The sequence below is a fragment of the Diadema antillarum genome, unplaced genomic scaffold, assembly GCF_040938485.1.
Source record: "Diadema antillarum isolate AM-2024a unplaced genomic scaffold, OU_Dant_1.0 seq00001565_RagTag, whole genome shotgun sequence".
Classification (NCBI taxonomy): domain Eukaryota; kingdom Metazoa; phylum Echinodermata; class Echinoidea; order Diadematoida; family Diadematidae; genus Diadema; species Diadema antillarum.
The window spans coordinates 158,386-175,322 of NW_027272288.1; positions in this window are offsets into that span (position 1 = coordinate 158,386).

A 16,937-nucleotide genomic window follows, 5' to 3' on the forward strand; every position below is an offset into this window, starting at 1 on the left:
GAGATTCAGAGCTATTCAAAGTTTAACTGTTGTGAAAGTATCTTTCTGCAATCAATCCCGCACATAGTACGCAATGTACTTTAAAGGAAAGTTTCCAGCAATAATGCATGCAGCTTGAGTGAATACAGCAATATTAGTAGAACATATCCGTGACGTTAGAGGAAAATCTGACAATCCCTTTAAAAGATATAGCAATATTAAAAGTTTCGCTGACCGGATGGGAAGACCAGAACAGGTTGTGACGTCACAGCAGGACAATGATATACAGGAAATTATACAGAACATTCGATCGACATACCTCTTTCAGAAAGCATATGGGTTACAATACTATGCATTTCACATAAACATGTCAGTTGAAAATCAAGAAAAATTGAAATTTTCCCCAAATTCACTTGGTTCGACTTCTATTGCTGCTTGCACGCAATCTATATTAGTGGGGTACAATTGTATGAAGAAAGCATTGAAACATAGAGCAGTGTCAACCTGACGGTAAACGGTACGTGCGATAAAGGAACAGTTTGAATTTGGTTTGAAGAATATATACAATAATATATGAAACTGGGAACAAAGGGGACAATCTCCATAAACAAAGCAGAACTTGCAGATGGCCCAATATAGATTACTACACAAAATAAGACTAAAGAGCACAAAATAAGAATCTTGAAAAGATGAGGACGAGTCCCCAGTACACTCGGGCAGGTGTCTATGGGAAATGTGTGTTGTAGCAAAATCAGTCCGTCCTTAATGGAACATCTCTATGTCGCCTTTCACTATCATTATACTGAATAGCAGTGCAGTGGGGGAACGATGCTTTGACGATGTTTTGTGATGATATTGATCTGCAAAAGTGATCTGTGAAAGGTGGGAGGACGGTGATGGATGGATGGCGAGAGAGGGAGAGATGGGGGGGGGGGGGGCGAGGAGGAGTAGAAAGAGAGAGAGAGGGATATGAGCATAAAAGACTCTCACATATTTCACAATTGGTTCCGTTGTAACCAGTCCCGCTACAGTTGCACGAGTACCGGTCGACACCATCCTTGCAGGTGCCATTGACGCAGGGGTTGCTTGCGCATTCGTCTACGACTGAAAAAAAAAGAAAAGAAAAGAGAAAGAGCCGATAATATTGAAAACCTCTTGTATCTAGTTACCTTATAGATATATTTCTGTTTGCATTTAGTCGTCTTATTTTACCCGAATATCCTTCAATGGAATAGACATTCATTAGGCTGAAAGGCATGCCACACATCCATTGTTTAATCCAGTTTTTCCTCATAAAGGATTATCAATTCACTTTATGATAGACAAGTTGATAGATTGAGAGCTATTCAGAGTTTATCTATTGTGAAAGTATCCTTCTACCCTCAGTCCTGCATAATAATGCGCAATGTGTTTTCAAGGGAAGTTTCTGACGTAATGTATGTATGTATGTATGTATGTATGTATGTATGTATATGTATGTATGTGGCTTGAGTGAATCGCAGCGGTACTAGTAGAACACACCAGTGACGTTAGAGGAAGACCTGACAATCCTTTCAAAAGTAGTGGAAATGTTTCAATTTTCGGTGACTGGATGAGAAGACTACAACAGTTTGTGACGTCATAGCAGAACAACGATCTATTGAAAATTATATAGAACATTCTGCAACAAACCATTTGTTTAAGCATAATGAAGAGCATTCAATATACCTCTTTCTGAAAGTATGGGGAAAATGAGATATTGCCCTTCAAATAATGATATAATGTGAAGGGCAATATCTTAATGTCCCCCATATGCATAATCATTAACATATTATGTTAGTTGCAAATCAAAGGAAATTGAAATTTCCCATAATTCGATTGCTTCGACCGATATTGCCGCTTGCAAACAATCTACATTCATAGTGGGGTACAAGTGTATAGCATGTATAAAGAAAGCATATCATGGGGAGTAAAAATAAAGAGCAGTGTCAACCTGAAGGTAACCTGTGTGATAAGGAGTAGTTTGAATTTGGTATGAAGAACTCTCTAAAAAAAAATCGAGTGAAAATTTTCACTCTTGAAGGAGTGAATACAAAAAAGAGTGAATTTAGAGTGAAATTGGAGTGAATTCCGAGTGAAAATGTTCATTTTCACTCGTTTTAGAGTGACGTCAGGAATCACTCCAAAATCTTCGAGTGATCCCTGAGGTCACTCCAAAATGGGTGAAAACTAACATTTTCACTCGAAATTCACTCCAATTTCACTCTAAATTCACTCTTTTTGTGTATTCACTCTTTCAAGAGTGAATATTTTCACTCGATTTTTTTTTTTTAGAGAGAATATACAATGATATGTGAAACTGGATATACAGGGGACCATCTTCATTAAGCAGAGCTTGACAGCAGAAAGATGACCCCGCATAAACTTACGGTATGAAATCAGACTGAAAAACGCACAAAATAAGAATTTTAACCCGTTGAGGACCAGTCCCGAGTAAACTCGAGCAGGTGTCTATGGGAAATGCGTGTTACAGCAAGATAAGTCGGTTCTTAATAGAACATCTCTGTGTCGCCATTCGTTATCATCATAAATAGCAATGCAGAGGATGCACAGTCCTATGAGGTTTGCGTAGTTTTGTGATGATATTGATCTGTAAAAGTGAGGTGGTGGATGGATGGCGATATATATATGTATATGTATATATATATATATATATATATATATATATATATATATATATATATATATATAGAGAGAGAGAGAGAGAGAGAGAGAGAGAGAGAGAGATGGGGGGGGATAGAAAGAGAGAGGGACATGAGCATATAGACTCTCACATATTTCACAATTGGTTCCCTCGTAACCAGTCCCGCTACAGTCGCACGAGTACCGGTCGACACCATCCTTGCAGGTGCCATTGAAGCAGGGGTTACTTGCGCACTCATCGACTACCAAAATAGAAAAAGAAAAAGGTAAAGAACCTATATGATATCAAATGTCATTTGCATCTATAGTCACTCATGAATATAAGGTTATTTCCCATTTCATTTTGTCTCTTTGTCTCTCACTCTCTCTATCCATCTTCCCCCACCACCTCTTCTTTCTTTTTTTTTTTTTTTTTTTTTGCTGCTCACTCTGTTTATCTATCTTCCTGTTTTTGTCTTTCATTTCTATTTTCTCTCCTTCTCATCTCTTTTCCATTCTTCTTCCCTTCTCTATCAATTTTTCTCTCACTTCATTGTTCGTCTTTCTTCCAATGCTGGACTTCTTTCTTCTCACATATTAATGGAACACAAGATCTAGCAAGTATCACAGATATTAAATAGATATTTCTTATTTACACTTTCGTTTCTTCATTCATAATAGTGATTACATGATTTCTTTTTGTTTTATAAGTGATTTGGAATCATAGTCATGTTCCATTTTTGCATCTTGTTTTCAAAGTTTTTGAACAATTTTAAGCTTTAGCTTATAAATAGGGTATATACACCTTATCCAGGTTTTTATATTTATAATTAACAATTTTGAGCGTTTACTTTTAACAATGGTGATGTGAACAACAATTCAGCTTATCGGCTGCTATATTGTGTATGTTTTAATGTACATGCTATTCCGTACACTTCACTTCACAGTCATTGGGTCTCCCAAAAGGCGTCGTAAAACTGCTACTGTAACAAAAGCAGCATATTAAGCATGAGATAATAATACTGGTAGTTGTCAGTGGCAACGCCCATAAAAACTAAGGAGAGCTTAATTCAACGTTGATTTCAAGAAAATCCCAAGAATGCATGCTGTCAGAATTAAGGATGGACAAAATGTTAAATATTATAAGCGCGGATTTCTTACTTTGCGCAGGTAACCGGGCAGGCATCGGAAAACATGCCACTTGGCTCCGTACTCCAGCCAAACCGGCGACGTTAGGTACCTTGAATGGGAATGTTTTGATAGACCTCCCGTCAGATCCGGGAATGCTTTTGCAGGGGTCGATTAATTTACCGAAATCGACAGCATCCGTCGTTATTACCACACCAGCGGGGCGTGGTCCGTGAGTGACGGATGAGGCCTCGCCCGTGCTTGCTGTCACTAATGTCGCTTTGAAAGATATCGATTTGGTATGTATTGGCAAATTTTATATGCAAATATGTATGCAAAATATATTTGAATTTTATTACATTTTGCTTTAGTACCTTATATGTTTTTTGGAAATGAAAATAAAATGAAAAGAAATTAAATTAAATTAAAGATGTACGATTGGAGTAGAAACAGAAATAATAAAATCCCAGTCAAGTTCTGAAAATCAGTGATCAAAGAGGAGAGTGAAGTATACCTATTAAGCTCTTCTAAACATTAACTATAATTCTCGGGTGCACGTCACGAGCTCATGGCCCACGAGTAATAAAGCCCGCGAGTCGCAGAGTTCACGAATTATACCGCGAACGAGTCACACAGCCCATGAGCAAAACGGTCTACGAACAGGATCCCTTCAAATCCCTCTGCTGCAGCACCCCTCTCAAAATTACTCCCGCTAAGACGTAGTTCTCAGCAGAAAGATCATATGCAACCTTATCACAACTTTACACTCATCTTTCTTTTTTCGTTGCAACATCATCCTTTGAAGCATTCATGTGACAGTGCTATAATACATGTATACGGTAACAATTTCAATTTTTCTCAATTTTATACATTATACGATTTTTTTCCTTTAAGAAGAAATTGAATATTTCACCAAAAGCCTTTCAAATCTTACCAATGAGTATCACCAGAAACACTGCACGTTCAACCCAGGCACTGCCGTTTCCGTGTCGGAAAGCGATCTGCAAGTCAGCAGAAATTTAATATTCGTATAGAATTGTGGTGTATCGTAAATCTGGGTGATGATAGAATGTTTCGAAGTCTCCGCATTTCAAAGCAAATACATTATGCGTAACGAATCTTCTATGCTTAGTCACTGTTAACTATCTAAACGTATATCTGAGCACTTACCCCCGAGTAAAGATAAGGGTTAGGGTTATAGGTTTATGGATAGGAGTTTTGGGATAGGGTTACGATTAGGTTCAGGATTAGGATTAGGATAAAGGCCACGAAGAGGGTCTGGGGTAATTGCCCTAGACCATGTCTAAAGGATACTTAAGCCGGTGAAGACGAGCTGATTTTGTTATACCACACGTTCCACCACAGACACCTACCTGAGCATACTCGGGATTAATCTCTCTAGTTGTTTTTGTTGTTTAGCACAACTTCTTGTTTTTAGATGCAGTTTCCCTCTTCTAGTGTTTTTTATGTAACGGTTGAACATTTTTCACTGCAATCAAATTTTGATCAAATTTGGATAAGGGAAAAACAAAACAAGACACCAACTAGAGAGGGGCCGTCAAAGGCGGCAGACCCACGCCTAAGTACAAAGTCGGGGTAAACATAATGTGCATTCGGTCATCTACCAGAATTCGGCCACCTAATTGCCAGTGTGCTTTATCACCAGCCAGTGAGTTCTACCAAAGATCGTACACTGAAGTGTACGATCTTTGGTTCTACAGTCACATCACACGCAAATCACATCATTACACATACGGTATTAACACTCATTCACGTACAGGAAAGTCCTTAAGTCTCCTCCAAAAATCCATCGAAAATCCCAAATTCCACCGTCAAAAGTGCAGAATCGGAACTTTTCCAAGCGCGCGCGAATTAAGTCCAGTTTTAAGAGTATTGTCTACGCGACGGGTCGCGGAAAAAGCGCTAAAAATCGAGAAATACGCCGTTTTCTTGCGGGATATTTTGATTATAGCAAGCCGAGAGTGTGATGATATCAAAGGTCGTATGAGTGTACGATCTTTGATGGTATCCACAAAAGCAAAAAAAGAACAACAAAATTTACGTACCCCCTAGGCAATTACCCCTAGGTTGAATGCAAATGTCTACTGCACCAGTATTCGGCCACCAACGAGCGCCGCAACGTCCCCGGTGCAATTTTGCACCAACAGTGTAGAGCGCGATGCATTTTCAGCGGCCTTGCACACGCATTGACATTGAGCACGCATATCGTGCAGTGTGACTGCGACCGAGCAAAATGCTCCTCCAACGAAAAAAACAATCAATGTTAATTTGAAAAATCATCAAATATCAAAGGTCGTATGAGTGTACGATCTTTGATGGTATCCACAAAAGCAAAAAAGAAAAACAAAATTTACGTACCCCTAGGCAATTACCCCTATGATTAGTGTCTACGGGAATTATTCAATGCAAGGGTTGAATGCAAATGTCTACTGCACCAGTATTCGGCCACCAACGAGCGCCGCAACGTCCCCGGTGCAATTTTGCACCAACAGTGTAGAGCGCGATGCATTTTCAGCGGCCTTGCACACGCATTGACATTGAGCACGCATATCGTGCAGTGTGACTGCGACCGAGCAAAATGCTCCTCCAACGAAAAAAACAATCAATGTTAATTTGAAAAATCATCAAAATACGGGCCAGTTTGTGATGACGGAGAACGAACTTTCATAAATCTAGAAGGACATAGTCCCTCAAATAGGCCTAAACGTAAATTTCGGAATTCTTACGAACATTTTGAGCAGCGAAGTCGGATCGTTGGGGAGTTTATGTTTTCGTATGGTAGCGGAAAATCGCAAAGTGAGAAACGGGAAATTTTCGGAATGGTCACTATACCATGGGGTCAAAACTTCAAGGTCACACAGAATTTGCAAGGGTCAACCGATTATCACCAAAATCTAATCAATTCTTTCCTGTCATTATCCAAACATTCCCTGAACATTTCGTGCAAATCCGTTTACCCGTTCTCTTGTTATCTTGTACACAAACAAACAAACAAACAAACAAACATACAAACAAACAAACAAACAAAAAAACAAACAAACAAACAAACAAACATACGGAACCCTTTACATAACCCCCTGCCGATTTTCATCGGCGTGGGTAACAACGTAAAAAAACCCCGACAACAGACCTACAGTGTACACATTATTAAGACTTACGGTTTTAGCTTGTCCCACCATTGTTGCTCTGAAAGACTTTAGGAGCATTTTTCACTGCCTTGTTAATGCTCGTCGTTGAACTTCGAAACGGTGGTGAAACGCTGTGGAAGTTGTGTGGTCGAAGATGAAAATTCCTTGTTTTCGGATTTGTGATGTTCTCGTTCTGGTGGATGCACGTCACGACTCAAACATCCCACGAGTCACACAACCCACGAGTCATACAATCCACGAGTCATACAGCCCACGAGCCAGATACTATCTGACCACATTTTACATCAGTGTAAAAGGCCCACCGGCTCGACTCGTTACTAAAACCATAGGTCCACGAGTTATACGGTCCACGACCGAAGACACTACCGAAGTAAAGCCCATAAACTCGACACTATAGGCAAAGAAAAAGGCCTACGAATTAGGCAAAAAGAGGCAAAAGAGCTGGACATTACATAATGCTCATTTTAATATACGTAAGGTCGAGCTCGTTGGGCTTATTTGCCTAGTTTAGTGCTCTTGAGCCTTTTTTATCCTAGTGTTTACCTCATGGGCCTGTTTACTTAGTGTCTATAGCTAGTGGGCATGTTCTACTTGTGTCTACCTCGTGGATTGTACTAGTATGACTTGTCGACCTATCTCCAATGTCTAGATCGTGGGCGAGAGGACTCGTTGGTGTGAGCTCGTGGGATGGCCCCTTTCCGATTCCCTCTATGAAACTGCATGAAGACAAACAACAGCAGCAACGACTACAACAACAACAAAACAAAAAACAAAACAAAACAAAACAAGACGAAACAAATCCGTTGCCCACTGTACAGCCAAGGAAGAGAATTATGCAAGTGACTTGATGAAACAACCGTCAGCTTCCCAGACACAAATTCAAAACAGCAGAGTGCTTTAAAGCCATCGATGTACTGTACTATCACTAAACCAGCAATGTTACACAGGGCGCACACCACCAATTGAGGCCCGAAACAAATTGGCTGCCCGACTCCTGTTTCAATTGAAAATTTCCGTCCTCTAGTTGTCACAAACTGATTCTAAGTGAGTTGCGGAACGGTAACGTCATGTAAGTGGAGTGAATTGTGAACATTCATTGGAAAAACGCACTACATCACAAATTTAAGATGGGGAAGGTGTTTCAAGCAAAAAAATACTTTTCAAACTCAAACAAATGCAACTTATCAGAAAAAAAAAATATCTCCTCTGTGTAACCGCAGGCGATGAAATTAAAATTGAATCTAAATTTTCGTATGAAAACCCATGCATCGCTGAGCAAATGAAAAATACTGTAATGACAAAATCTCATTAACAGTAACCTTGGAGGGTAGAGCGCTCGCTATGCAAAGAAAAAATAAATAAATAGGAAGAAAAATAATTGCTTTGATAGCCATTAAGAACATTTCACTTTAGCAAAAGCTGTATAATGAATGTCAAAGAAGAAGGACAAATGACAAGAAAATACACCTGTTCAAATGATGGCTTACCAGAGCATCTTGAAACCCATTCAGATTACTATCAATGTCATGTTGTAATGTTTACATACCCTCTTGTAAGTTGCCCCTCAAAAATTAATGACATCTCTCTGAACGATGCATGAGAGTGCTGACTTCCTCTAATCTCAATATTGATAATGACTAACTCGAAAAAATGACGACGGAAAATGGTCATGAAGACCGTTTTGAAGAAGACACGGAACTACACAGTCACGTGACCAGTCATGGCAATGGGTGACCCGATAGACCTTTTTTTTTTAAAATAACAATTTCACTTCGCACATGAGCAGAAAAGGGCCATTAGCACGACTGACAGCCATGTTGGTTTGTAACCTCCCTTAGATAAGCATCTGTGGAGTGATTATCATTTAGTGATAAATGGTGCTTCCGGCACATCCACCTGACAATAAGCCTGTTATTTGGCAATATTAAATGTGTTAATATTTGGGAACATTATCACGTTTCTTCATACATTAAACGCAAAACACTGAAAATTACGATTTCCCAAGTGTGAATTGACATGCCGTTCTTGTCACCTGTTCTGCTCAAGTTCATTATTTGTTTCAGCATATTTTCAATAAAGTGTTATACGTCGGGCAAGCTTATTAATTATGTTTTTTTTTTTGAAACGGTTGAAGTGCCTAAACAACTAAAAACAAAACAAAACAACAACAACAACAACAACAGAAAAGGTCCTTTGACATGAGCCTATTTAGGAAATGGCTTATGGAGGTTCCAGAGGTAGCTTATCAACTCATTACATCTTGCTAGTGATAGTCTCTTAGTGAAGATGTGGAACCACTTTTGACTTTCCAGAACCAACTTTGGAATTGAATATCTTTTAAAATAGCTGTGTAGAAGAAAGACAATATCGTTTGATTTCAGTTTGGTTTTGTTTTTTAACACGTAGGTTTGCTGGTTAGATACGTACGCGTTCAGGCTCAATAGGGGACGATTGATACTCGTTAAAATATCTCACAGAACCCTTTTGATAACAACGGATAGATTAATTCCGATTAATTGATATCATGTTGCTACACTTCTTCAGTGTTTGCCTGTTGCCACGGCTCGATAATTTGTCGAGATTAAAATTACTGCAATTATATTTTCTCGATAAACAAAGTGGGATAGCAGTGACGGATCCAGGGGCGCATCGGGCTCCCGCCCCTTTGATTTGTCTTATTTTGATATTTCCAGAATTAGAAAGAGATATAAAATCATAAAAAAATACACAAAAGTAGGCATAAGATCGCACGATGACCAACATAAATAAATGAATATACACACACATAAATATAGATATAGATATGATATATATATATATATATATATATATATATATATATATATATATATATATATACATATATATTTTAAGTCCCATCCGTGATGGAGGGGGACACCCCAACACCTTCCCCCTTTGCCTTTGCTCGCCCGCTCGTTCGGGCTCGGCCGCTGCGCTTCCTCGATCCCCCCCCCCCCCCCACCCTTTACGGAACTCCTGCATCCACCCTTTAATAGCTTCGACTTTCATGTAATATGATTGACAGGAAAGGTTTCCTCGTCCAGTACCGAGCATTATTATCTGTTTACTAATGACATCTAAATTTAAACCTGTACCAGACGGGCGAGGAAATGTGAAAAACGCTTACTGCGTGTATACGTGCTACATTAATTTTGTCGCAGCGATGCTCTTCACTGAACTGAGACGGTAACATCTTGTTTTTGTTTTGTTTTCCCTTTACTGATAAAGCCATTAGATATTAAAGTCATAGGGTATAGGCCATTACATGCATGCATAAAACTAATGAATTGCCTGTGCCACTCGATTATCAATGTCGTTTATCATATTTATCAAGTTCATTAAATTTTGTTTTCCCTCGTAAGCGCGTAACACATGGGAGCGTGACGCTTTTCTTTTTTAATTTGAAATGTTTGAGCTAAAGCGTAACCATGGTGATGAGCATTTTTTCCATTTTCCCAGAAGGGTGCCGAAGGTGCGAATGCATTTTTCTTGTTGTTTGTCTGTCTGTCTGTCTACTACATCTCATAATCTTCACATTATGATAAGAGGGAAATGCATCTACAAGCTGAAGTAGTGATATTTAGTTTCCTTTTGACAATTATTAAAAAACAGAAGATTCGTAAAATGTGTTGCAATTGCTTTAAAGTGCTTTAAATCTTTCTCAAATTGTTCCTCAGTTTTCGTTATCAGTTCTGTTACTCCTGTTTTCCTATAATAGCATGAAATCCTATTTTTTGCAATAATGTTGCTACCGTCCTTTCAACTTCATCTTACTGTGGTTAAATTTTACATTAACCACCCTTTCCCTGCCCCCTTCAGGAATCTTCGAGAATCTTCTAGAGAAACCCGCCTCGAAAGTAATGAGATTTTCCGGGTTTTTTTTTCACAGCCATAAATGTGTGTGGTGGGTGGGGGGGGGGGGGGGTGGATAAGCCGATAAATTTACTTTAACCAATCAAAACGTCTTATATGTGCTCGTTGATTTCTAGATGTAGGCTATATGCCTAGGTGTAACGCTGTGTTATGCATGCTATTAAAGTAGTCATGTGCATACACTCACTATACGGACTTCGAGAAAGCATGCTTAATATATTACTGTATATCAACGGTTGCATAATTGCATACCAAAAAAGAAAAGCGTCTCATTTTTATAGCATAAAACAATGAATGTACAGCATGTGCAGATTAGTTATCACTGTAATATCCGTCACCTCACAGCTATAGTTGCATAGGATATGCTTCCTCCCTGACGGTGATCTATTACTTGGCCTACTCTCACTTCAAGTCAAGTCAAGTCAAGTCAAGTCAAGTCAAGTCAAGTCAAGTCAAGTAGATTTGACTTGACTTGACTTGACTCTAATAGCCATTAAAGCCCTGGTCACAACTCGCCGTGCGTGCTTTTAGTCCGTAGGTTTTTGGCGGACGCCACGGCATTCACGTTTTTTTTTTTCTGAAAACGTGGGGAGGGAGTGGCTAGAGCAGGGAGGAAGTACGTCAACGCACGACACTCGCACCGTTGCGCAGGGTGTAAGTACGTGGCCCGCACGCCACGCCTGACCGTGAGGGGTTACGTGCATCGTACGTTGTGCACGTGGTAAGTGAGTTATACGTGTTTACAACGTACAATCTCCGTGCAATTGCCACGTTATCTTGCGGAGACTGTAATTACACGTGCTGCCCACGTACGGTATCCCTACTCTCTCGCATGTTGTAAGTGCGTGCAAGTGCGATGATTTCTCCCACGTCAGATGTTGGAGGTAGGCCTGTAGGTCCACCTTCCGAGATTCTTCTGATGTATGATCATATGTCTTCTCCATACGTGTACATGGCAGTTTAACCTTCTGTGTACCATATTTATTTCATGTCCACAGGTTTATATGTGAAATGTGTGAATATATGACTCACTGACAGAGAAAGGGTTAATACATCTGGGCCTTATTTCATAAAAAGTTGATATGATAGAAACTCTTGCTGGAATGGCAATTGTCATAGTAACGACAAGAATCCAGCTTCCTGACTGGCATCCTAACTTATTTTATGAAATGGGGCCCAGGTACACGTATAAATATATCATCGCGTATACAATGACATTGTAAAACATTTTGGTTTAGATAGCCTAACACATTGGCACTGGACATGAGCTGAGAATATACGTTTGTTATTTCAGATGCATATGTTTTCTCTGAGTCTGAAGGTGTCACGTTTGTAATCTAAATAAGGTAATACTGTCATATTAATTTCTTCCTTGCTTAATTTCAAAATATACACAATCTCAATTTCAGCTTTAAAACTGAAATTGTACTGACTTTGTCACTGCTCTACAAAAACAATGATGACCAATGCATTTTAACCAAGCTTGTGCAACTCTTGAATGTAACATTTTTTCAGAACTCCAAAAACCTGGTCACTTCATGCACTGACCACTCAGAGATCAAGATTTCTCTACTTCAAGCAGTTTTTGACTGTCTCTTATGTTCTGCAAAATATAATATATATATAACACATATATATATTTTTTTTCTCTCTTTTTTTTTCTAATAACCACAATCATTACTCATCGCCTGCCAGGCAGAAAGGTCCTATAGCATGACATTTTTGTTTGTGATGACAATTCGATAGAGTTTTGAAAGCTCTTTCATGTAACATAACAATCATTTTTCTGTGTATACGATTTTTTTTTTCGAGGCAAAAAGGGCATTTATGCCCCCTAGGTGAAGTAGAACAGTACGAATACCTAATTGCCAACATCTTGGAGACGAAAATATCAATGACGCTCGTCCGTCGGCTGGGCTTGCAGAAATCAGTGCGCACAACTTGCGTTGTAAGTGCGGAGCAAGTGCTTATTCGGTACGATCTGCGTGCTCTGTTGAAGAGTTGAACTCATGAAGTGCCGAATAAGCACGGACTATGCACTTATTACGTGCTTAACACGCAAGTGCTACGTGCGCCATCCGTCGAGCAAGTGACGGTAGGAAGACGCACGATGTCAGTGCGTTGTACGCAAGTTTACTGTAGAGGGCACGTACGTTGCCTGTACTTAGGGTGAATCCGTAGCCCAAACGCAGCGAAAGTTCCTCGTGACATAAAAGTGCTACGGCGTGTCTGCGTGCTTCAAAATCCGTACTGAGGCGGTACTTACTACGTACGAATCCCCAAGTTTTCTCCACGTTTTTGCAAGTAGACAGCACGCACTTGCAAGTACGGCGAATTGTGACCACGGCTTTAGTCTCAACCCACATGGTGTAATCCTGTTTCATCTACAACCAGTTTGTCTCATGATAATTTCGTCCAGTTGCCACTTAAGCCGTGGTCACAACTCGCCGTACTTGCAAGTGCGTGCTGTCTACTTGCAAAAACGTGGGCAAAATTTGGGGATCCGTACGTAGTAAGTACCGCCTCAGTACGGATTTTGGAGCACGCAGACACGCCGTAGCACTTTTAGGACACGAGGAACTTTCTCTGCGTTCGGGCTACGGATTCACCCTAAGTGCAGGCGACGTACGTGCCCTCTACAGCGAACGTGCGTACAACGCGCTGACTCCGTGCGTCTTTTAAGATTTTCCCACCGTCACTTGCTCGACGGACGGCGCACGTAGCAGGTACGTGTTGAGCACGTAATAAGTGCGCAGCCCGTGCTTATTCGACACTTCCCTGAGTTCAACTGTTCAATAGAGCACGCAGACCGTACCGAACTTGCCGAATAAGCACCTGCTCCGCACTTAAAACGCAAGTTGTGCGCAGTGATTTCTGCAATGTACACGAGCCGAGCCGAAAGACGAGTATCATCATTTCGTCTCCAAGATGTCCTGATGTTGGCAATTATATATTCATACTGTTCTGTTTCATCTACCGGGGAGAAATGCCCTGAAAGGATTATGGAACCGAAAAAATCGCATACACAGAAAAATAATTGTTATATATCACTAGAAAGGCTTTCAAAACTCTTTCGAATTGTGTCACACACCAAAATGTCATGTTATAGGACCCTTCTGCCTGGTAGGCGATGAGTAATGACCATGGTTATCAAAAAAGAATTAAAATATATATATATATATATATATATATATATATAATTCCATATATATAATATATATACACTTGTATCATATTTTGCGGCACATTAAAGACACAGTCAAAAACTGCTTGAAGAAGCAAAGCATATAGAAATCTTAAGCCCTGCATGAGTGGTCAGTACATGAAGTGACCAGGTTTTTGGAGTTTTGAAAAATTGTTACATTCAAGACCTGCACAAGCGTGGTTAAAAGGCACTGACCATCATTGTGTATGCAGAACAGTATAAAGTCAGTACCATTCTCTGAAATTGAGAATGTGTATATTTTGAAATTAAGCAAGGAAGATATATCTATGACAGTATTACCTTATATAGGGCCTTAATTGCAAACGTGACACCTTAAGACTCAGATACTGCAAAACCGTAGGCCTACATTCATTGTTCTAGTAATATGCTGATAAATCTAGCTCAAAATGCCTCCATGGCTGAAATGCCATCACCTCTGAAACTGGGTATAAAGATGGCAGACTTCATAACAGCAAATCATATGCATCTCACCTCCAGCGCCAATGTGTTAGGATGTTTCAACCAAAATAATGTTATACAATGTCATTGTTTACCTGATATTGACAGTAGTCTATTAGCCTACATCAGGTATACAATGCCTTTTTGTACGTGATGTTACCTATGTCCTATACCTGATATATAGCCTATTAACCCTTTCTCTGTCATTGAGTCAAATATGCACATATTTCATTTAGTTCATTTATTTCAATCTCATTTTCTTTCAACAAAATATAAATTCCTATAGACATTAAATGAATATGACACACAGAAGGATAAACTACCATTTACACGTATGGAGAAGACGTATGATTATACAGCTGAAGAAACTCGGAAGGTGGTCCTATCATTAGGCCTACCCCTAGCATCTGACGGGGAAAAAATCATCGCACTTGCACGCACTTACAACATGCGACAGAGTAGGGATACCGTGCGTGAGCAGTACGTGTAATTACAGCCTCCGCAAGAGAACGTGGCAATCGCACGCAGATTGTAAGTTGTAAGCACGTACAACTCACTTACCACGTGCATAACGTACGATGCACGTAACCCCACATGGCCAGGCGTGGCGTGCGGGCCACGTACTTACATCCTGCGCAATCGTGCGAGTGTCGTGCGTTGACGTACTTCCCCCCTGCGCTAGTCACTTCCTCCCCCCCTCCCCCCCCCCCCCCCCCGTTTTTAGAAAAAACGTAAATGCTGTGGCCTCCGCCAAGAACGTACGGACTAAACGCATGCACGGCGAGTTGTGACCAGGGCTTTAGCCTCATTACCAGGTGATCTACTTCCAGATGGGCTTTGCCCACATCGTCTAATGCCCACAGTATATCAGACAAAATGGGAAAAAGTCCATAGAGACAAAACTGCTTTAGACCATCTGGCTATAAGACGAAACGATAAGTAGCCGAGCTGGGCATTAGACCAAGTGAGAAGTAGACTAAACGGGCATTTATACACGAAAGTAAAAGTAGAGCAAATGAGTTCAGCCGTACGTGGTATTAGACGAACTTGGAAGTGGATCATCTGATATGACCAAGTGGCAATAAATCATGGAAGGCAACTTAGTTGTATATCAATCTCTGACATTATTCAGTCTGTACACATCAGACTGTCGAAACTAACTTGATACATCGTGTACATTCTAAAGTGTTTCAAAACCTGCGACAATCAATCATTGTCTACTGCTTTTGGACTACTCTTAGCAATTAATATTCACCCGGACTTAGCATCTATCCTTTGCAATTGTCACCCTCCCCTAATTGGCTGATTTATTTTTTCCAGGTGTTTAAAGGGTTGGTACATTTAGTTTTGGTTGAAACCTAACTTCAAAATTTTACCCCTTTTTTGGTGAGATAATGAGAAACCTGTTATGATATATAAAGGAGCATGTGATTCCAAGAGGGATTCAACGTTTACTTGTTAAAAATTGGTTTTGAAATGGCGGAGATATCCAAAACAGAGGAATCCTAATAAAAGGTAGGACTCACCTTTTATAAGGATCGCTTTTGAGTGTTTTTTTTAATGTCTCAGGCATTCCAAAACTGATGTCATCTAATAAACTTTGAATTCCTATTAGGAATGTATGGTCTGTATTATTTAATATGTGGTTTCTTGGTATCTCACAAAGAGATTAAAAGCCCAATCCAAATACTTTAACATCCCCTTTAAGTGCATCACTGGGTTCGTTTATTACGCTTTGTAGCTGGAGCATGTGGGTTACGTGCAGGTACGCATCGACAAGAATTATATATGAGAAGTATTATTTATATCATTTTACGACTGTACATCGGAAGATCACGCCTGCACTCGGCTAAGGTCGTTCGCCACTGACGGATTATTTGTCGCTAGATCGCCACCAAAGCTATTGCCGATGGTTTCTCTGAGCTCGTTTGTAGACTTCCATGTAGATTGACGCAGGTAAGATAAACTTTCTTTGCATTTAGGAGCTTACCTCATCAGGGCGTCGTTAAAAAAAAGAAAATGTCCTGCTGAAAACAACACAGTGGCCCACACTGTGTGAACACATTGTGAACACAGTGTGAAATCTCTTTACACTGTTAAAATCGGGCATATTAACAGTGTGAACAGAACATTGATACTTGTATGTGAATGCCCTGTGAAAAAAACAGACCACAGTGTGAAAACATCTATACACTGTTAAATTCGAGCGTTTTCACGTGTGAGCAGACTATAAGGAAGGGACACAGTGTTCTTTCCCTACAGGGAATTCCCTCGACACACGCCTCGTTATAAGAACATTAATGCACTCATTGTGAAGTCGGATTTTTTTTATGCTTACTCAAATTATAAACTGTAATTAAGGTTATAGCATTTGACCTTTGATTTCTTTGTCATAATCGATATTTCGCACCTCCATCACACGCCGTACCTAAAGAATGGAT